Source organism: Schistocerca gregaria, chromosome 10, assembly GCF_023897955.1.
Source record: "Schistocerca gregaria isolate iqSchGreg1 chromosome 10, iqSchGreg1.2, whole genome shotgun sequence".
Classification (NCBI taxonomy): Eukaryota; Metazoa; Arthropoda; class Insecta; order Orthoptera; family Acrididae; genus Schistocerca; species Schistocerca gregaria.
Window position 1 is genome coordinate 104,931,547 of NC_064929.1, and position 22,600 is coordinate 104,954,146.

At 49.1% G+C, this 22,600-nt stretch overlaps 1 non-coding gene across 1 annotated transcript; it reads left to right on the forward strand.

Annotated features, from left to right (window-relative positions):
- Positions 1-22,322: 22,322 nt before the first annotated feature.
- On the forward strand, positions 22,323-22,394 carry Trnaa-ggc (transfer RNA alanine (anticodon GGC)). Its single transcript has one exon. It is a non-coding gene; the product is annotated as a tRNA-Ala (tRNA).
- Positions 22,395-22,600: the final 206 nt, after the last annotated feature.

Sequence of the window (22,600 nt, forward strand, 5' to 3'; positions counted from 1 at the left end):
TAGTATGCGCAGTGCAATGGAGACGCGGAAACTTGTTGTGGCCCAGTGTTTTGCAGTTGGACGACAAGATTGGTACACAGTAGTAAAGAGCGAGGCACTGAGTTGGCATAAATAATGTAGTGCACAATGGGGCTCGAGATGTGTTTGTTACCTCAGGTGCTGTATAATTGTCGACAAGGAGTGAAAACGGAGCAATTTGTGACGGCTCTTTCAATTTAAGACGTTAAAAACAGACGGAATTTGCATTTGTAATACCAGAGCATCGAAACTACTTGGAACTTTTGTGTATATGAACGGGTCCGCGCCTTTGTACTCTGCTCCCTTCACCGCTACAAACCAACCAACCATCGTGTCCGTGCGCATCTGAGTCGCAAAGAATGGGGAATAGCGCAGTTTGCTCGTGCATGTGGCGTAGCTCAGTTGGTAGAGCGTTCGCTTGGCATGTGAAAGGTCCAGTGTTCAAGCTGCGGCGCCTCCATTTTTTGTGGTCAGTGCATGGTAAGTGTTGGTCGCGGCGAACCTAAAGGCACGCAAGATGTTGCAAAGCCAGCGTCACAGACTGATATGATGTATACTGACGTAAGGAGAGCAAGATGTAAGTGTGGGGACCGGCTGTTATCGAGGTGTCATCGAGTGCAGATCTGTCTTAGGTATCGCGGCTTAACCTCATTGAAGTCTAGAGGGTGGACAACACGTTGGTCTTACTCAGAGCGGTGTCCGAATTCTATTTTCGACGTTATACGTGCCACTTTCATTTTGGCAACTACGATTCGATACAGAATGCACGAAACCTGAAAGACACCCTAACGGATACATAGAGAGTAGTGTTTGTCTGCTGAATAATGGGAGTGCAAGGGTCTGTGTCGTCTATATGGCTGTATGTAGCACCATTAGTCTTCGGGGTGGCGGGCGTAGCTCAGATGGTAGAGCGCTCGCTTAGTATGCGAGAGGTACTGGGATCAATACCCAGTGCCTCCAGAATTTTTAACACACCTACATGCGCACCTTGATATGCAAGTGGAATACTTCACAGCCAGAAGATGTGTCTAGGAAGATAGAAGCTTGCGCCGAGTTCACGTAAATCCCACTGCACATTCCTATTCTTTGCGTGCAGTCAGCTGCTACTGGTGTTGTTAGTTGTGACTGCTGATAACAGATGCCGTAGCAATCAATTCATGGAGTGAGTTGTATGTTTTGCGATAGTCTGTCTCTGACAAGCAAGCACAGGTGACATAGGTGCGAACACAGGAAGCTTGCAGACCCTCGCTGCCTGCAGACACCGAGCAGCCACACTAGGAGGGCGGCCTAAGCCGTAGGCGAATTGTGCTCATTCGCTTTGGCGCAACGTCGAACTATAAATAATGCTGTCACTAGCGTGAGCGTTGCGTGAGCGTCGAGGAAAGTCGGAAAAGTCGGCTGCGAGGGTGAGTGCCAAGTTTGGGGAGCGTTTCGTAGTATGCGCAGTGCAATGGAGACGCGGAAACTTGTTGTGGCCCAGTGTTTTTCAGTTGGACGACAAAATTGGTACACAGTAGTAAAGAGCGAGGCACTGAGTTGGCATAAATAATGTAGTGCACAATGGGGCTCGAGATGTGTTTGTTACCTCAGGTGCTGTATAATTGTCGACAAGGAGTGAAAACGGAGCAATTTGTGACGGCTCTTAAAATTTAAGACGTTAAAAACAGACGGAATTTGCATTTGTAATACCAGAGCATCGAAACTACTTGGAACTTTTGTGTATATGAACGGGTCCGCGCCTTTGTACTCTGCTCCCTTCACCGCTACAAACCAACCAACCATCGTGTCCGTGCGCATCTGAGTCGCAAAGAATGGGGAATAGCGCAGTTTGCTCGTGCATGTGGCGTAGCTCAGTTGGTAGAGCGTTCGCTTGGCATGTGAAAGGTCCAGGGTTCAAGCCGCGGCGCCTCCATTTTTTGTGGTCAGTGCATGGTAAGTGTTGGTCGCGGCGAACCTAAAGGCACGCAAGATGTTGCAAAGCCAGCGTCACAGACTGATATGATGTATACTGACGTAAGGAGAGCAAGATGTAAGTGTGGGGACCGGCTGTTATCGAGGTGTCATCGAGTGCAGATCTGTCTTAGGTATCGCGGCTTAACCTCATTGAAGTCTAGAGGGTGGACAACACGTTGGTCTTACTCAGAGCGGTGTCCGAATTCTATTTTCGACGTTATACGTGCCACTTTCATTCTGGCAACTACGATTCGATACAGAATGCACGAAACCTGAAAGACACCCTAACGGATACATAGAGAGTAGTGTTTGTCTGCTGAATAATGGGAGTGCAAGGGTCTGTGTCGTCTATATGGCTGTATGTAGCACCATTATTCTTCGGGGGGGCGGGCGTAGCTCAGATGGTAGAGCGCTCGCTTAGTATGCGAGAGGTACTGGGATCAATACCCAGTGCCTCCAGAATTTTTAACACACCTACATGCGCACCTTGATATGCAAGTGGAATACTTCACAGCCAGCAGATGTGTCTAGGAAGATACAAGCTCGCGCCGAGTTCGCGTAAATCCCACTGCACATTCCTATTCTTTGCGTGCAGTCAGCTGCTACTGGTGTTGTTAGTTGTGACTGCTGATAACAGATGCCGTAGCAATCAATTCATGGAGTGAGTTGTATGTTTTGCGATAGTCTGTCTCTGACAAGCAACCACAGGTGACATAGGTGCGAACACAGGAAGCTTGCAGACCCTCGCTGCCTGCAGACACCGAGCAGCCACACTAAGAGGGCGGCCTAAGCCGTAGGCGAATTGTGCTCATTCGCTTTGGCGCGACGTCGAACTATAAATAATGCTGTCACTAGCGTGAGCGTTGCGTGAGCGTCGAGGAAAGTCGGAAAAGTCGGCTGCGAGGGTGAGTGCCAAGTTTGGGGAGCGTTTCGTAGTATGCGCAGTGCAATGGAGACGCGGAAACTTGTTGTGGCCCAGTGTTTTGCAGTTGGACGACAAAATTGGTACACAGTAGTAAAGAGCGAGGCACTGAGTTGGCATAAATAATGTAGTGCACAATGGGGCTCGAGATGTGTTTGTTACCTCAGGTGCTGTATAATTGTCGACAAGGAGTGAAAACGGAGCAATTTGTGACGGCTCTTAAAATTTAAGACGTTAAAAACAGACGGAATTTGCATTTGTAATACCAGAGCATCGAAGCTACTTGGAACTTTTGTGTATATGAACGGGTCCGCGCCTTTGTACTCTGCTCCCTTCACCGCTACAAACCAACCAACCATCGTGTCCGTGCGCATCTGAGTCGCAAAGAATGGGGAATAGCGCAGCTTGCGCGTGCATGGGGCGTAGCTCAGTTGGTAGAGCGTTCGCTTGGCATGTGAAAGGTCCAGGGTTCAAGCCGCGGCGCCTCCATTTTTTGTGGTCAGTGCATGGTAAGTGTTGGTCGCGGCGAACCTAAAGGCACGCAAGATGTTGCAAAGCCAGCGTCACAGACTGATATGATGTATACTGACGTAAGGAGAGCAAGATGTAAGTGTGGGGACCGGCTGTTATCGAGGTGTCATCGAGTGCAGATCTGTCTTAGGTATCGCGGCTTAACCTCATTGAAGTCTAGAGGGTGGACAACACGTTGGTCTTACTCAGAGCGGTGTCCGAATTCTATTTTCGACGTTATACGTGCCACTTTCATTTTGGCAACTACGATTCGATACAGAATGCAAGAAACCTGAAAGACACCCTAACGGATACATAGAGAGTAGTGTTTGTCTGCAGAATAATGGGAGTGCAAGGGTCTGTGTCGTCTATATGGCTGTATGTAGCACCATTAGTCTTCGGGGGGGCGGGCGTAGCTCAGATGGTAGAGCGCTCGCTTAGTATGCGAGAGGTACTGGGATCAATACCCAGTGCCTCCAGAACTTTTAACACACCTACATGCGCACCTTGATATGCAAGTGGAATACTTCACAGCCAGAAGATGTGTCTAGGAAGATACAAGCTTGCGCCGAGTTCACGTAAATCCCACTGCACATTCCTATTCTTTGCGTGCTGTCAGCTGCTACTGGTGTTGTTAGTTGTGACTGCTGATAACAGATGCCGTAGCAATCAATTCATGGAGTGAGTTGTATGTTTTGCAATAGTCTGTCTCTGACAAGCAAGCACAGGTGACATAGGTGCGAACACAGGAAGCTTGCAGACCCTCGCTGCCTGCAGACACCGAGCAGCCACACTAGGAGGGCGGCCTAAGCCGTAGGCGAATTGTGCTCATTCGCTTTGGCGCGACGTCGAACTATAAATAATGCTGTCACTAGCGTGAGCGTCGTGGAAAGTCGGAAAAGTCGGCTGCGAGGGTGAGTGCCAAGTTTGGGGAGCGTTTCGTAGTATGCGCTGTGCAATGGAGACGCGGAAACTTGTTGTGGCCTAGTGTTTTGCAGTTGGACGACAAGATTGGTACACAGTAGTAAAGAGCGAGGCACTGAGTTGGCATAAAATAATGTAGTGCACAATGGTTCTCGAGATGTGTTTGTTACCTCAGGTGCTGTATAATTGTCTACAATGAGTGAAAACGGAGCAATTTGTGACGGCTCTTTCAATTTAAGACGTTAAAAACAGACGGAATTTGCATTTGTAATACCAGAGCATCGAAGCTACTTGGAACTTTTGTGTATATGAACGGGTCCGCGCCTTTGTACTCTGCTCCCTTCACCGCTACAAACCAACCAACCATCGTGTCCGTGCGCATCTGAGTCGCAAAGAATGGGGAATAGCGCAGTTTGCTCGTGCATGTGGCGTAGCTCAGTTGGTAGAGCGTTCGCTTGGCATGTGAAAGGTCCAGGGTTCAAGCCGCGGCGCCTCCATTTTTTGTGGTCAGTGCATGGTAAGTGTTGGTCGCGGCGAACCTAAAGGCACGCAAGATGTTGCAAAGCCAGCGTCACAGACTGATATGATGTATACTGACGTAAGGAGATCAAGATGTAAGTGTGGGGACCGGCTGTTATCGAGGTGTCATCGAGTGCAGATCTGTCTTAGGTATCGCGGCTTAACCTCATTGAGGTCTAGAGGGTGGACAACACGTTGGTCTTACTCAGAGCGGTGTCCGAATTCTATTTTCGACGTTATACGTGCCACTTTCATTCTGGCAACTACGATTCGATACAGAATGCACGAAACCTGAAAGACACCCTAACGGATACATAGAGAGTAGTGTTTGTCTGCTGAATAATGGGAGTGCAAGGGTCTGTGTCGTCTATATGGCTGTATGTAGCACCATTAGTCTTCGGGGGGGCGGGCGTAGCTCAGATGGTAGAGCGCTCGCTTAGTATGCGAGAGGTACTGGGATCAATACCCAGTGCCTCCAGAATTTTTAACACACCTACATGCGCACCTTGATATGCAAGTGGAATACTTCACAGCCAGCAGATGTGTCTAGGAAGATACAAGCTCGCGCCGAGTTCACGTAAATCCCACTGCACATTCCTATTCTTTGCGTGCAGTCAGCTGCTACTGGTGTTGTTAGTTGTGACTGCTGATAACAGATGCCGTAGCAATCAATTCATGGAGTGAGTTGTATGTTTTGCGATAGTCTGTCTCTGACAAGCAAGCACAGGTGACATAGGTGCGAACACAGGAAGCTTGCAGACCCTCGCTGCCTGCAGACACCGAGCAGCTACACTAGGAGGGCGGCCTAAGCCGTAGGCGAATTGTGCTCATACGCTTTGGCGCGACGTCGAACTATAAATAATGTTGTCACTAGCGTGAGCGTCGTGGAAAGTCGGAAAAGTCGGCTGCGAGGGTGAGTGCCAAGTTTGGGGAGCGTTTCGTAGTATGCGCAGTGCAATGGAGACGCGGAAACTTGTTGTGGCCCAGTGTTTTGCAGTTGGACGACAAGATTGGTACACAGTAGTAAAGAGCGAGGCACTGAGTTGGCATAAATAATGTAGTGCACAATGGGGCTCGAGATGTGTTTGTTACCTCAGGTGCTGTATAATTGTCGACAAGGAGTGAAAACGGAGCAATTTGTGACGGCTCTTAAAATTTAAGACGTTAAAAACAGACGGAATTTGCATTTGTAATACCAGAGCATCGAAACTACTTGGAATTTTTGTGTATATGAACGGGTCCGCGCCTTTGTACTCTGCTCCCTTCACCGCTACAAACCAACCAACCATCGTGTCCGTGCGCATCTGAGTCGCAAAGAATGGGGAATAGCGCAGTTTGCTCGTGCATGGGGCGTAGCTCAGTTGGTAGAGCGTTCGCTTGGCATGTGAAAGGTCCAGGGTTCAAGCTGCGGCGCCTCCATTTTTTGTGGTCAGTGCATGGTAAGTGTTGGTCGCGGCGAACCTAAAGGCACGCAAGATGTTGCAAAGCCAGCGTCACAGACTGATATGATGTATACTGACGTAAGGAGAGCAAGATGTAAGTGTGGGGACCGGCTGTTACCGAGGTGTCATCGAGTGCAGATCTGTCTTAGGTATCGCGGCTTAACCTCATTGAAGTCTAGAGGGTGGACAACACGTTGGTCTTACTCAGAGCGGTGTCCGAATTCTATTTTCGACGTTATACGTGCCACTTTCATTTTGGCAACTACGATTAGATACAGAATGCACGAAACCTGAAAGACACCCTAACGGATACATAGAGAGTAGTGTTTGTCTGCTGAATAATGGGAGTGCAAGGGTCTGTGTCGTCTATATGGCTGTATGTAGCACCATTAGTCTTCAGGGTGGCGGGCGTAGCTCAGATGGTAGAGCGCTCGCTTAGTATGCGAGAGGTACTGGGATCAATACCCAGTGCCTCCAGAATTTTTAACACACCTACATGCGCACCTTGATATGCAAGTGGAATACTTCACAGCCAGAAGATGTGTCTAGGAAGATACAAGCTTGCGCCGAGTTCACGTAAATCCCACTGCACATTCCTATTCTTTGCGTGCAGTCAGCTGCTACTGGTGTTGTTAGTTGTGACTGCTGATAACAGATGCCGTAGCAATCAATTCATGGAGTGAGTTGTATGTTTTGCGATAGTCTGTCTCTGACAAGCAAGCACAGGTGACATAGGTGCGAACACAGGAAGCTTGCAGACCCTCGCTGCCTGCAGACACCGAGCAGCCACACTAGGAGGGCGGCCTAAGCCGTAGGCGAATTGTGCTCATTCGCTTTGGCGCAACGTCGAACTATAAATAATGCTGTCACTAGCGTGAGCGTTGCGTGAGCGTCGAGGAAAGTCGGAAAAGTCGGCTGCGAGGGTGAGTGCCAAGTTTGGGGAGCGTTTCGTAGTATGCACAGTGCAATGGAGACGCGGAAACTTGTTGTGGCCCAGTGTTTTGCAGTTGGACGACAAGATTGGTACACAGTAGTAAAGAGCGAGGCACTGAGTTGGCATAAATAATGTAGTGCACAATGGGGCTCGAGATGTGTTTGTTACCTCAGGTGCTGTATAATTGTCGACAAGGAGTGAAAACGGAGCAATTTGTGACGGCTCTTAAAATTTAAGACGTTAAAAACAGACGGAATTTGCATTTGTAATACCAGAGCATCGAAACTACTTGGAACTTTTGTGTATATGAACGGGTCCGCGCCTTTGTACTCTGCTCCCTTCACCGCTACAAACCAACCAACCATCGTGTCCGTGCGCATCTGAGTCGCAAAGAATGGGGAATAGCGCAGTTTGCTCGTGCATGTGGCGTAGCTCAGTTGGTAGAGCGTTCGCTTGGCATGTGAAAGGTCCAGGGTTCAAGCCGCGGCGCCTCCATTTTTTGTGGTCAGTGCATGGTAAGTGTTGGTCGCGGCGAACCTAAAGGCACGCAAGATGTTGCAAAGCCAGCGTCACAGACTGATATGATGTATACTGACGTAAGGAGAGCAAGATGTAAGTGTGGGGACCGGCTGTTATCGAGGTGTCATCGAGTGCAGATCTGTCTTAGGTATCGCGGCTTAACCTCATTGAAGTCTAGAGGGTGGACAACACGTTGGTCTTACTCAGAGCGGTGTCCGAATTCTATTTTCGACGTTATACGTGCCACTTTCATTCTGGCAACTACGATTCGATACAGAATGCACGAAACCTGAAAGACACCCTAACGGATACATAGAGAGTAGTGTTTGTCTGCTGAATAATGGGAGTGCAAGGGTCTGTGTCGTCTATATGGCTGTATGTAGCACCATTAGTCTTCGGGGGGGCGGGCGTAGCTCAGATGGTAGAGCGCTCGCTTAGTATGCGAGAGGTACTGGGATCAATACCCAGTGCCTCCAGAATTTTTAACACACCTACATGCGCACCTTGATATGCAAGTGGAATACTTCACAGCCAGCAGATGTGTCTAGGAAGATACAAGCTCGCGCCGAGTTCACGTAAATCCCACTGCACATTCCTATTCTTTGCGTGCAGTCAGCTGCTACTGGTGTTGTTAGTTGTGACTGCTGATAACAGATGCCGTAGCAATCAATTCATGGAGTGAGTTGTATGTTTTGCGATAGTCTGTCTCTGACAAGCAAGCACAGGTGACATAGGTGCGAACACAGGAAGCTTGCAGACCCTCGCTGCCTGCAGACACCGAGCAGCCACACTAAGAGGGCGGCCTAAGCCGTAGGCGAATTGTGCTCATTCGCTTTGGCGCGACGTCGAACTATAAATAATGCTGTCACTAGCGTGAGCGTTGCGTGAGCGTCGAGGAAAGTCGGAAAAGTCGGCTGCGAGGGTGAGTGCCAAGTTTGGGGAGCGTTTCGTAGTATGCGCAGTGCAATGGAGACGCGGAAACTTGTTGTGGCCCAGTGTTTTGCAGTTGGACGACAAAATTGGTACACAGTAGTAAAGAGCGAGGCACTGAGTTGGCATAAATAATGTAGTGCACAATGGGGCTCGAGATGTGTTTGTTACCTCAGGTGCTGTATAATTGTCGACAAGGAGTGAAAACGGAGCAATTTGTGACGGCTCTTAAAATTTAAGACGTTAAAAACAGACGGAATTTGCATTTGTAATACCAGAGCATCGAAGCTACTTGGAACTTTTGTGTATATGAACGGGTCCGCGCCTTTGTACTCTGCTCCCTTCACCGCTACAAACCAACCAACCATCGTGTCCGTGCGCATCTGAGTCGCAAAGAATGGGGAATAGCGCAGTTTGCTCGTGCATGGGGCGTAGCTCAGTTGGTAGAGCGTTCGCTTGGCATGTGAAAGGTCCGGGGTTCAAGTCGCGGCGCCTCCATTTTTTGTGGTCAGTGCATGGTAAGTGTTGGTCGCGGCGAACCTAAAGGCACGCAAGATGTTGCAAAGCCAGCGTCACAGTCTGATATGATGTATACTGACGTAAGGAGAGCAAGATGTAAGTGTGGGGACCGGCTGTTATCGAGGTGTCATCGAGTGCCGATCTGTCTTAGGTATCGCGGCTTAACCTCATTGAAGTCTAGAGGGTGGACAACACGTTGGTCTTACTCAGAGCGGTGTCCGAATTCTATTTTCGACGTTATACGTGCCACTTTCATTCTGGCAACTACGATTCGATACAGAATGCACGAAACCTGAAAGACACCCTAACGGATACATAGAGAGTAGTGTTTGTCTGCTGAATAATGGGAGTGCAAGGGTCTGTGTCGTCTATATGGCTGTATGTAGCACCATTAGTCTTCGGGGGGGCGGGCGTAGCTCAGATGGTAGAGCGCTCGCTTAGTATGCGAGAGGTACTGGGATCAATACCCAGTGCCTCCAGAATTTTTAACACACCTACATGCGCACCTTGATATGCAAGTGGAATACTTCACAGCCAGAAGATGTGTCTAGGAAGATACAAGCTTGCGCCGAGTTCACGTAAATCCCACTGCACATTCCTATTCTTTGCGTGCAGTCAGCTGCTACTGGTGTTGTTAGTTGTGACTGCTGATAACAGATGCCGTAGCAATCAATTCATGGAGTGAGTTGTATGTTTTGCGATAGTCTGTCTCTGACAAGCAAGCACAGGTGACATAGGTGCGAACACAGGAAGCTTGCAGACCCTCGCTGCCTGCAGACACCGAGCAGCCACACTAGGAGGGCGGCCTAAGCCGTAGGCGAATTGTGCTCATTCGCTTTGGCGCGACGTCGAACTATAAATAATGCTGTCACTAGCGTGAGCGTTGCGTGAGCGTCGAGGAAAGTCGGAAAAGTCGGCTGCGAGGGTGAGTGCCAAGTTTGGGGAGCGTTTCGTAGTATGCGCAGTGCAATGGAGACGCGGAAACTTGTTGTGGCCCAGTGTTTTGCAGTTGGACGACAAAATTGGTACACAGTAGTAAAGAGCGAGGCACTGAGTTGGCATAAATAATGTAGTGCACAATGGGGCTCGAGATGTGTTTGTTACCTCAGGTGCTGTATAATTGTCGACAAGGAGTGAAAACGGAGCAATTTGTGACGGCTCTTAAAATTTAAGACGTTAAAAACAGACGGAATTTGCATTTGTAATACCAGAGCATCGAAACTACTTGGAACTTTTGTGTATATGAACGGGTCCGCGCCTTTGTACTCTGCTCCCTTCACCGCTACAAACCAACCAACCATCGTGTCCGTGCGCATCTGAGTCGCAAAGAATGGGGAATAGCGCAGTTTGCTCGTGCATGGGGCGTAGCTCAGTTGGTAGAGCGTTCGCTTCGCATGGAAAGGTCCAGGGTTCAAGCCGCGGCGCCTCAATTTTGCCGGCGCGGTAGCTCAGCGTGTTCGGTCAGAGGGTTAACAGCCCTCTGTAATAAAAAAACTGAGTTAATCGATCAACAACGAACTTAAACGGATGTCTTACGACGTCCGCACCGAGCAGATACAACGAACGAAAGCGAACAAAATGAGATTAAAAAAAAAAAAAAAAAAAAAAAAAGTTGGTAGAGCGTTCGCTTGGCATGTGAAAGGTCCAGGGTTCAAGCCGCGGCGCCTCCATTTTTTGTGGTCAGTGCATGGTAAGTGTTGGTCGCGGCGAACCTAAAGGCACGCAAGATGTTGCAAAGCCAGCGTCACAGACTGATATGATGTATACTGACGTAAGGAGAGCAAGATGTAAGTGTGGGGACCGGCTGTTATCGAGGTGTCATCGAGTGCAGATCTGTCTTAGGTATCGCGGCTTAACCTCATTGAAGTCTAGAGGGTGGACAACACGTTGGTCTTACTCAGAGCGGTGTCCGAATTCTATTTTCGACGTTATACGTGCCACTTTCATTCTGGCAACTACGATTCGATACAGAATGCACGAAACCTGAAAGACACCCTAACGGATACATAGAGAGTAGTGTTTGTCTGCTGAATAATGGGAGTGCAAGGGTCTGTGTCGTCTATATGGCTGTATGTAGCACCATTAGTCTTCGGGGGGGCGGGCGTAGCTCAGATGGTAGAGCGCTCGCTTAGTATGCGAGAGGTACTGGGATCAATACCCAGTGCCTCCAGAATTTTTAACACACCTACATGCGCACCTTGATATGCAAGTGGAATACTTCACAGCCAGCAGATGTGTCTAGGAAGATACAAGCTCGCGCCGAGTTCACGTAAATCCCACTGCACATTCCTATTCTTTGCGTGCAGTCAGCTGCTACTGGTGTTGTTAGTTGTGACTGCTGATAACAGATGCCGTAGCAATCAATTCATGGAGTGAGTTGTCTGTTTTGCGATAGTCTGTCTCTGACAAGCAAGCACAGGTGACATAGGTGCGAACACAGGAAGCTTGCAGACCCTCGCTGCCTGCAGACACCGAGCAGCCACACTAAGAGGGCGGCCTAAGCCGTAGGCGAATTGTGCTCATTCGCTTTGGCGCGACGTCGAACTATAAATAATGCTGTCACTAGCGTGAGCGTCGTGGAAAGTCGGAAAAGTCGGCTGCGAGGGTGAGTGCCAAGTTTGGGGAGCGTTTCGTAGTATGCGCAGTGCAATGGAGACGCGGAAACTTGTTGTGGCCCAGTGTTTTGCAGTTGGACGACAAAATTGGTACACAGTAGTAAAGAGCGAGGCACTGAGTTGGCATAAATAATGTAGTGCACAATGGGGCTCGAGATGTGTTTGTTACCTCAGGTGCTGTATAATTGTCGACAAGGAGTGAAAACGGAGCAATTTGTGACGGCTCTTAAAATTTAAGACGTTAAAAACAGACGGAATTTGCATTTGTAATACCAGAGCATCGAAACTACTTGGAACTTTTGTGTATATGAACGGGTCCGCGCCTTTGTACTCTGCTCCCTTCACCGCTACAAACCAACACACCATCGTGTCCGTGCGCATCTGAGTCGCAAAGAATGGGGAATAGCGCAGTTTGCTCGTGCATGTGGCGTAGCTCAGTTGGTAGAGCGTTCGCTTGGCATGTGAAAGGTCCAGGGTTCAAGCCGCGGCGCCTCCATTTTTTGTGGTCAGTGCATGGTAAGTGTTGGTCGCGGCGAACCTAAAGGCATGCAAGATGTTGCAAAGCCAGCGTCACAGACTGATATGATGTATACTGACGTAAGGAGAGCAAGATGTAAGTGTGGGGACCGGCTGTTATCGAGGTGTCATCGAGTGCAGATCTGTCTTAGGTATCGCGGCTTAACCTCATTGAAGTCTAGAGGGTGGACAACACGTTGGTCTTACTCAGAGCGGTGTCCGAATTCTATTTTCGACGTTATACGTGCCACTTTCATTTTGGCAACTACGATTCGATACAGAATGCACGAAACCTGAAAGACACCCTAACGGATACATAGAGAGTAGTGTTTGTCTGCTGAATAATGGGAGTGCAAGGGTCTGTGTCGTCTATATGGCTGTATGTAGCACCATTAGTCTTCGGGGGGGCGGGCGTAGCTCAGATGGTAGAGCGCTCGCTTAGTATCCGAGAGGTACTGGGATCAATACCCAGTGCCTCCAGAATTTTTAACACACCTACATGCGCACCTTGATATGCAAGTGGAATACTTCACAGCCAGCAGATGTGTCTAGGAAGATACAAGCTTGCGCCGAGTTCACGTAAATCCCACTGCACATTCCTATTCTTTGCGTGGAGTCAGCTGCTACTGGTGTTGCTAGTTGTGACTGCTGATAACAGATGCCGTAGCAATCAATTCATGGATTGAGTTGTATGTTTTGCGATAGTCTGTCTCTGACAAGCAAGCACAGGTGACATAGGTGCGAACACAGGAAGCTTGCAGACCCTCGCTGCCTGCAGACACCGAGCAGCCACACTAGGAGGGCGGCCTAAGCCGTAGGCGAAATGTACTCATTCGCTTTGGCGCGACGTCGAACTATAAATAATGCTGTCACTAGCGTGAGCGTCGTGGAAAGTCGGAAAAGTCGGCTGCGAGGGTGAGTGCCAGGTTTGGGGAGCGTTTCGTAGTATGCGCAGTGCAATGGAGACGCGGAAACTTGTTGTGGCCCAGTGTTTTGCAGTTGGACGACAAGATTGGTACACAGTAGTAAAGAGCGAGGCACTGAGTTGGCATAAATAATGTAGTGCACAATGGGGCTCGAGATGTGTTTGTTACCTCAGGTGCTGTATAATTGTCGACAAGGAGTGAAAACGGAGCAATTTGTGACGGCTCTTTCAATTTAAGACGTTAAAAACAGACGGAATTTGCATTTGTAATACCAGAGCATCGAAACTACTTGGAACTTTTGTGTATATGAACGGGTCCGCGCCTTTGTACTCTGCTCCCTTCACCGCTACAAACCAACCAACCATCGTGTCCGTGCGCATCTGAGTCGCAAAGAATGAGGAATAGCGCAATTTGCTCGTGCATGGGGCGTAGCTCAGTTGGTAGAGCGTTCGCTTGGCATGTGAAAGGTCCAGGGTTCAAGCTGCGGCGCCTCCATTTTTTGTGGTCAGTGCATGGTAAGTGTTGGTCGCGGCGAACCTAAAGGCACGCAAGATGTTGCAAAGCCAGCGTCACAGACTGATATGATGTATACTGACGTAAGGAGAGCAAGATGTAAGTGTGGGTACCGGCTGTTATCGAGGTGTCATCGAGTGCAGATCTGTCTTAGGTATCGCGGCTTAACCTCATTGAAGTCTAGAGGGTGGACAACACGTTGGTCTTACTCAGAGCGGTGTCCGAATTCTATTTTCGACGTTATACGTGCCACTTTCATTTTGGCAACTACGATTCGATACAGAATGCACGAAACCTGAAAGACACCCTAACGGATACATAGAGAGTAGTGTTTGTCTGCTGAATAATGGGAGTGCAAGGCTCTGTGACGTCTATATGGCTGTATGTAGCACAATTAGTCTTCGGGGGGGCGGGCGTAGCTCAGATGGTAGAGCGCTCGCTCCAGAATTTTTAACACACCTACATGCGCACCTTGATATGCAAGTGGAATACTTCACAGCCAGCAGATGTGTCTAGGAAGATACAAGCTTGCGCCGAGTTCACGTAAATCCCACTGCACATTCCTATTCTTTGCGTGCAGTCAGCTGCTACTGGTGTTGCTAGTTGTGACTGCTGATAACAGATGCCGTAGCAATCAATTCATGGAGTGAGTTGTATGTTTTGCGATAGTCTGTCTCTGACAAGCAAGCACAGGTGACATAGGTGCGAACACAGGAAGCTTGCAGACCCTCGCTGCCTGCAGACACCGAGCAGCCACACTAGGAGGGCGGCCTAAGCCGTAGGCGAATTGTGCTCATTCGCTTTGGCGCGACGTCGAACTATAAATAATGCTGTCACTAGCGTGAGCGTTGCGTGAGCGTCGAGGAAAGTCGGAAAAGTCGGCTGCGAGGGTGAGTGCCAAGTTTGGGGAGCGTTTCGTAGTATGCGCAGTGCAATGGAGACGCGGAAACTTGTTGTGGCCCAGTGTTTTGCAGTTGGACGACAAAATTGGTACACAGTAGTAAAGAGCGAGGCACTGAGTTGGCATAAATAATGTAGTGCACAATGGGGCTCGAGATGTGTTTGTTACCTCAGGTGCTGTATAATTGTCGACAAGGAGTGAAAACGGAGCAATTTGTGACGGCTCTTAAAATTTAAGACGTTAAAAACAGACGGAATTTGCATTTGTAATACCAGAGCATCGAAACTACTTGGAACTTTTGTGTATATGAACGGGTCCGCGCCTTTGTACTCTGCTCCCTTCACCGCTACAAACCAACCAACCATCGTGTCCGTGCGCATCTGAGTCGCAAAGAATGGGGAATAGCGCAGTTTGCTCGTGCATGGGGCGTAGCTCAGTTGGTAGAGAGTTCGCTTGGCATGTGAAAGGTCCAGGGTTCAAGCTGCGGCGCCTCCATTTTTTGTGGTCAGTGCATGGTAAGTGTTGGTCGCGGCGAACCTAAAGGCACGCAAGATGTTGCAAAGCCAGCGTCACAGACTGATATGATGTATACTGACGTAAGGAGAGCAAGATGTAAGTGTGGGTACCGGCTGTTATCGAGGTGTCATCGAGTGCAGATCTGTCTTAGGTATCGCGGCTTAACCTCATTGAAGTCTAGAGGGTGGACAACACGTTGGTCTTACTCAGAGCGGTGTCCGAATTCTATTTTCGACGTTATACGTGCCACTTTCATTTTGGCAACTACGATTCGATACAGAATGCACGAAACCTGAAAGACACCCTAACGGATACATAGAGAGTAGTGTTTGTCTGCTGAATAATGGGAGTGCAAGGCTCTGTGACGTCTATATGGCTGTATGTAGCACAATTAGTCTTCGGGGGGGCGGGCGTAGCTCAGATGGTAGAGCGCTCGCTTAGTATGCGAGAGGCACTGGGATCAATACCCAGTGCCTCCAGAATTTTTAACACACCTACATGCGCACCTTGATATGCAAGTGGAATACTTCACAGCCAGCAGATGTGTCTAGGAAGATACAAGCTTGCGCCGAGTTCACGTAAATCCCACTGCACATTCCTATTCTTTGCGTGCAGTCAGCTGCTACTGGTGTTGCTAGTTGTGACTGCTGATAACAGATGCCGTAGCAATCAATTCATGGAGTGAGTTGTATGTTTTGCGATAGTCTGTCTCTGACAAGCAAGCACAGGTGACATAGGTGCGAACACAGGAAGCTTGCAGACCCTCGCTGCCTGCAGACACCGAGCAGCCACACTAGGAGGGCGGCCTAAGCCGTAGGCGAATTGTGCTCATTCGCTTTGGCGCGACGTCGAACTATAAATAATGCTGTCACTAGCGTGAGCGTTGCGTGAGCGTCGAGGAAAGTCGGAAAAGTCGGCTGCGAGGGTGAGTGCCAAGTTTGGGGAGCGTTTCGTAGTATGCGCAGTGCAATGGAGACGCGGAAACTTGTTGTGGCCCAGTGTTTTGCAGTTGGACGACAAAATTGGTACACAGTAGTAAAGAGCGAGGCACTGAGTTGGCATAAATAATGTAGTGCACAATGGGGCTCGAGATGTGTTTGTTACCTCAGGTGCTGTATAATTGTCGACAAGGAGTGAAAACGGAGCAATTTGTGACGGCTCTTAAAATTTAAGACGTTAAAAACAGACGGAATTTGCATTTGTAATACCAGAGCATCGAAACTACTTGGAACTTTTGTGTATATGAACGGGTCCGCGCCTTTGTACTCTGCTCCCTTCACCGCTACAAACCAACCAACCAACGTGTCCGTGCGCATCTGAGTCGCAAAGAATGAGGAATAGCGCAGTTTGCTCGTGCATGGGGCGTAGCTCAGTTGGTAGGGCGTTCGCTTGGCATGTGAAAGGTCCAGGGTTCAAGCCGCGGCGCCTCCATTTTTTGTGGTCAGTGCATGGTAAGTGTTGGTCGCGGCGAACCTAAAGGCCCGCAAGATGTTGCAAAGCCAGCGTCACAGACTGATATGATGTATACTGACGTAAGGAGAGCAAGATGTAAGTGTGGGTACCGGCTGTTATCGAGGTGTCATCGAGTGCAGATCTGTCTTAGGTATCGCGGCTTAACCTCATTGAAGTCTAGAGGGTGGACAACACGTTGGTCTTACTCAGAGCGGTGTCCGAATTCTATTTTCGACGTTATACGTGCCACTTTCATTTTGGCAACTACGATTCGATACAGAATGCACGAAACCTGAAAGACACCCTAACGGATACATAGAGAGTAGTGTTTGTCTGCTGAATAATGGGAGTGCAAGGCTCTGTGACGTCTATATGGCTGTATGTAGCACAATTAGTCTTCGGGGGGGCGGGCGTAGCTCAGATGGTAGAGCGCTCGCTTAGTATGCGAGAGGTACTGGGATCAATACCCAGTGCCTCCAGAATTTTTAACACACCTACATGCGCACCTTGATATGCAAGTGGAATACTTCACAGCCAGCAGATGTGTCTAGGAAGATACAAGCTTGCGCCGAGTTCACGTAAATCCCACTGCACATTCCTATTCTTTGCGTGCAGTCAGCTGCTACTGGTGTTGCTAGTTGTGACTGCTGATAACAGATGCCGTAGCAATCAATTCATGGAGTGAGTTGTATGTTTTGCGATAGTCTGTCTCTGACAAGCAAGCACAGGTGACATAGGTGCGAACACAGGAAGCTTGCAGACCCTCGCTGCCTGCAGACACCGAGCAGCCACACTAGGAGGGCGGCCTAAGCCGTAGGCGAATTGTGCTCATTCGCTTTGGCGCGACGTCGAACTATAAATAATGCTGTCACTAGCGTGAGCGTTGCGTGAGCGTCGAGGAAAGTCGGAAAAGTCGGCTGCGAGGGTGAGTGCCAAATTTGGGGAGCGTTTCGTAGTATGCGCAGTGCAATGGAGACGCGGAAACTTGTTGTGGCCCAGTGTTTTGCAGTTGGACGACAAAATTGGTACACAGTAGTAAAGAGCGAGGCACTGAGTTGGCATAAATAATGTAGTGCACAATGGGGCTCGAGATGTGTTTGTTACCTCAGGTGCTGTATAATTGTCGACAAGGAGTGAAAACGGAGCAATTTGTGACGGCTCTTAAAATTTAAGACGTTAAAAACAGACGGAATTTGCATTTGTAATACCAGAGCATCGAAACTACTTGGAACTTTTGTGTATATGAACGGGTCCGCGCCTTTGTACTCTGCTCCCTTCACCGCTACAAACCAACCAACCATCGTGTCCGTGCGCATCTGAGTCGCAAAGAATGGGGAATAGCGCAGTTTGCTCGTGCATGTGGCGTAGCTCAGTTGGTAGAGCGTTCGCTTGGCATGTGAAAGGTCCAGGGTTCAAGCCGCGGCGCCTCCATTTTTTGTGGTCAGTGCATGGTAAGTGTTGGTCGCGGCGAACCTAAAGGCACGCAAGATGTTGCAAAGCCAGCGTCACAGACTGATATGATGTATACTGACGTAAGGAGAGCAAGATGTAAGTGTGGGGACCGGCTGTTATCGAGGTGTCATCGAGTGCAGATCTGTCTTAGGTATCGCGGCTTAACCTCATTGAAGTCTAGAGGGTGGACAACACGTTGGTCTTACTCAGAGCGGTGTCCGAATTCTATTTTCGACGTTATACGTGCCACTTTCAATTTGGCAACTACGATTCGATACAGAATGCACGAAACCTGAAAGACACCCTAACGGATACATAGAGAGTAGTGTTTGTCTGCTAAATAATGGGAGTGCAAGGGTCTGTGTCGTCTATATGGCTGTATGTAGCACCATTAGTCTTCGTGGGGGCGGGCGTAGCTCAGATGGTAGAGCGCTCGCTTAGTATGCGAGAGGTACTGGGATCAATACCCAGTGCCTCCAGAATTTTTAACACACCTACATGCGCACCTTGATATGCAAGTGGAATACTTCACAGCCAGCAGATGTGTCTAGGAAGGTACAAGCTTGCGCCGAGTTCACGTAAATCCCACTGCACATTCCTATTCTTTGCGTGGAGTCAGCTGCTACTGGTGTTGCTAGTTGTGACTGCTGATAACAGATGCCGTAGCAATCAATTCATGGAGTGAGTTGTATGTTTTGCGATAGTCTGTCTCTGACAAGCAAGCACAGGTGACATAGGTGCGAACACAGGAAGCTTGCAGACCCTCGCTGCCTGCAGACACCGAGCAGCCACACTAGGAGGGCGGCCTAAGCCGTAGGCGAAATGTACTCATTCGCTTTGGCGCGACGTCGAACTATAAATAATGCTGTCACTAGCGTGAGCGTCGTGGAAAGTCCGAAAAGTCGGCTGCGAGGGTGAGTGCCAAGTTTGGGGAGCGTTTCGTAGTATGCGCAGTGCAATGGAGACGCGGAAACTTGTTGTGGCCCAGTGTTTTGCAGTTGGACGACAAGATTGGTACACAGTAGTAAAGAGCGAGGCACTGAGTTGGCATAAATAATGTAGTGCACAATGGGGCTCGAGATGTGTTTGTTACCTCAGGTGCTGTATAATTGTCGACAAGGAGTGAAAACGGAGCAATTTGTGACGGCTCTTTCAACTTAAGACGTTAAAAACAGACGGAATTTGCATTTGTAATACCAGAGCATCGAAACTACTTGGAACTTTTGTGTATATGAACGGGTCCGCGCCTTTGTACTCTGCTCCCTTCACCGCTACAAACCAACCAACCATCGTGTCCGTGCGCATCTGAGTCGCAAAGAATGGGGAATAGCGCAGTTTGCTCGTGCATGGGGCGTAGCTCAGTTGGTAGAGCGTTCGCTTGGCATGTGAAAGGTCCAGGGTTCAAGCTGCGGCGCATCCATTTTTTGTGGTCAGTGCATGGTAAGTGTTGGTCGCGGCGAACCTAAAGGCACGCAAGATGTTGCAAAGCCGGCGTCACAGACTGATATGATGTATACTGACGTAAGGAGAGCAAGATGTAAGTGTGGGGACCGGCTGTTATCGAGGTGTCATCGAGTGCAGATCTGTCTTAGGTATCGCGGCTTAACCTCATTGAAGTCTAGAGGGTGGACAACACGTTGGTCTTACTCAGAGCGGTGTCCGAATTCTATTTTCGACGTTATACGTGCCACTTTCATTTTGGCAACTACGATTCGATACAGAATGCACGAAACCTGAAAGACACCCTAACGGATACATAGAGAGTAGTGTTTGTCTGCTAAATAATGGGAGTGCAAGGGTCTGTGTCGTCTATATGGCTGTATGTAGCACCATTAGTCTTCGGGGGGGCGGGCGTAGCTCAGATGGTAGAGCGCTCGCTTAGTATGCGAGAGGTACTGGGATCAATACCCAGTGCCTCCAGAATTTTTAACACACCTACATGCGCACCTTGATATGCAAGTGGAATACTTCACAGCCAGCAGATGTGTCTAGGAAGATACAAGCTTGCGCCGAGTTCACGTAAATCCCACTGCACATTCCTATTCTTTGCGTGCAGTCAGCTGCTACTGGTGTTGCTAGTTGTGACTGCTGATAACAGATGCCGTAGCAATCAATTCATGGAGTGAGTTGTATGTTTTGCGATAGTCTGTCTCTGACAAGCAAGCACAGGTGACATAGGTGCGAACACAGGAAGCTTGCAGACCCTCGCTGCCTGCAGACACCGAGCAGCCACACTAGGAGGGCGGCCTAAGCCGTAGGCGAATTGTGCTCATTCGCTTTGGCGCGACGTCGAACTATAAATAATGCTGTCACTAGCGTGAGCGTCGTGGAAAGTCGGAAAAGTCGGCTGCGAGGGTGAGTGCCAAGTTTGGGGAGCGTTTCGTAGTATGCGCAGTGCAATGGAGACGCGGAAACTTGTTGTGGCCCAGTGTTTTGCAGTTGGACGACAAGATTGGTACACAGTAGTAAAGAGCGAGGCACTGAGTTGGCATAAATAATGTAGTGCACAATGGGGCTCGAGATGTGTTTGTTACCTCAGGTGCTGTATAATTGTCGACAAGGAGTGAAAACGGAGCAATTTGTGACGGCTCTTTCAACTTAAGACGTTAAAAACAGACGGAATTTGCATTTGTAATACCAGAGCATCGAAACTACTTGGAACTTTTGTGTATATGAACGGGTCCGCGCCTTTGTACTCTGCTCCCTTCACCGCTACAAACCAACCAACCATCGTGTCCGTGCGCATCTGAGTCGCAAAGAATGGGGAATAGCGCAGTTTGCTCGTGCATGGGGCGTAGCTCAGTTGGTAGAGCGTTCGCTTGGCATGTGAAAGGTCCAGGGTTCAAGCTGCGGCGCATCCATTTTTTGTGGCCAGTGCATGGTAAGTGTTGGTCGCGGCGAACCTAAAGGCACGCAAGATGTTGCAAAGCCAGCGTCACAGACTGATATGATGTATACTGACGTAAGGAGAGCAAGATGTAAGTGTGGGTATCGGCTGTTATCGAGGTGTCATCGAGTGCAGATCTGTCTTAGGTATCGCGGCTTAACCTCATTGAAGTCTAGAGGGTGGACAACACGTTGGTCTTACTCAGAGCGGTGTCCGAATTCTATTTTCGACGTTATACGTGCCACTTTCATTTTGGCAACTACGATTCGATACAGAATGCACGAAACCTGAAAGACACCCTAACGGATACATAGAGAGTAGTGTTTGTCTGCTGAATAATGGGAGTGCAAGGCTCTGTGACGTCTATATGGCTGTATGTAGCACAATTAGTCTTCGGGGGGGCGGGCGTAGCTCAGATGGTAGAGCGCTCGCTTAGTATGCGAGAGGTACTGGGATCAATACCCAGTGCCTCCAGAATTTTTAACACACCTACATGCGCACCTTGATATGCAAGTGGAATACTTCACAGCCAGCAGATGTGTCTAGGAAGATACAAGCTTGCGCCGAGTTCACGTAAATCCCACTGCACATTCCTATTCTTTGCGTGCAGTCAGCTGCTACTGGTGTTGCTAGTTGTGACTGCTGATAACAGATGCCGTAGCAATCAATTCATGGAGTGAGTTGTATGTTTTGCGATAGTCTGTCTCTGACAAGCAAGCACAGGTGACATAGGTGCGAACACAGGAAGCTTGCAGACCCTCGCTGCCTGCAGACACCGAGCAGCCACACTAGGAGGGCGGCCTAAGCCGTAGGCGAATTGTGCTCATTCGCTTTGGCGCGACGTCGAACTATAAATAATGCTGTCACTAGCGTGAGCGTTGCGTGAGCGTCGAGGAAAGTCGGAAAAGTCGGCTGCGAGGGTGAGTGCCAAGTTTGGGGAGCGTTTCGTAGTATGCGCAGTGCAATGGAGACGCGGAAACTTGTTGTGGCCCAGTGTTTTGCAGTTGGACGACAAAATTGGTACACAGTAGTAAAGAGCGAGGCACTGAGTTGGCATAAATAATGTAGTGCACAATGGGGCTCGAGATGTGTTTGTTACCTCAGGTGCTGTATAATTGTCGACAAGGAGTGAAAACGGAGCAATTTGTGACGGCTCTTAAAATTTAAGACGTTAAAAACAGACGGAATTTGCATTTGTAATACCAGAGCATCGAAACTACTTGGAACTTTTGTGTATATGAACGGGTCCGCGCCTTTGTACTCTGCTCCCTTCACCGCTACAAACCAACCAACCATCGTGTCCGTGCGCATCTGAGTCGCAAAGAATGGGGAATAGCGCAGTTTGCTCGTGCATGTGGCGTAGCTCAGTTGGTAGAGCGTTCGCTTGGCATGTGAAAGGTCCTGGGTTCAAGCCGCGGCGCCTCCATTTTTTGTGGTCAGTGCATGGTAAGTGTTGGTCGCGGCGAACCTAAAGGCACCCAAGATGTTGCAAAGCCAGCGTCACAGACTGATATGATGTATACTGACGTAAGGAGAGCAAGATGTAAGTGTGGGGACCGGCTGTTATCGAGGTGTCATCGAGTGCAGATCTGTCTTAGGTATCGCGGCTTAACCTCATTGAAGTCTAGAGGG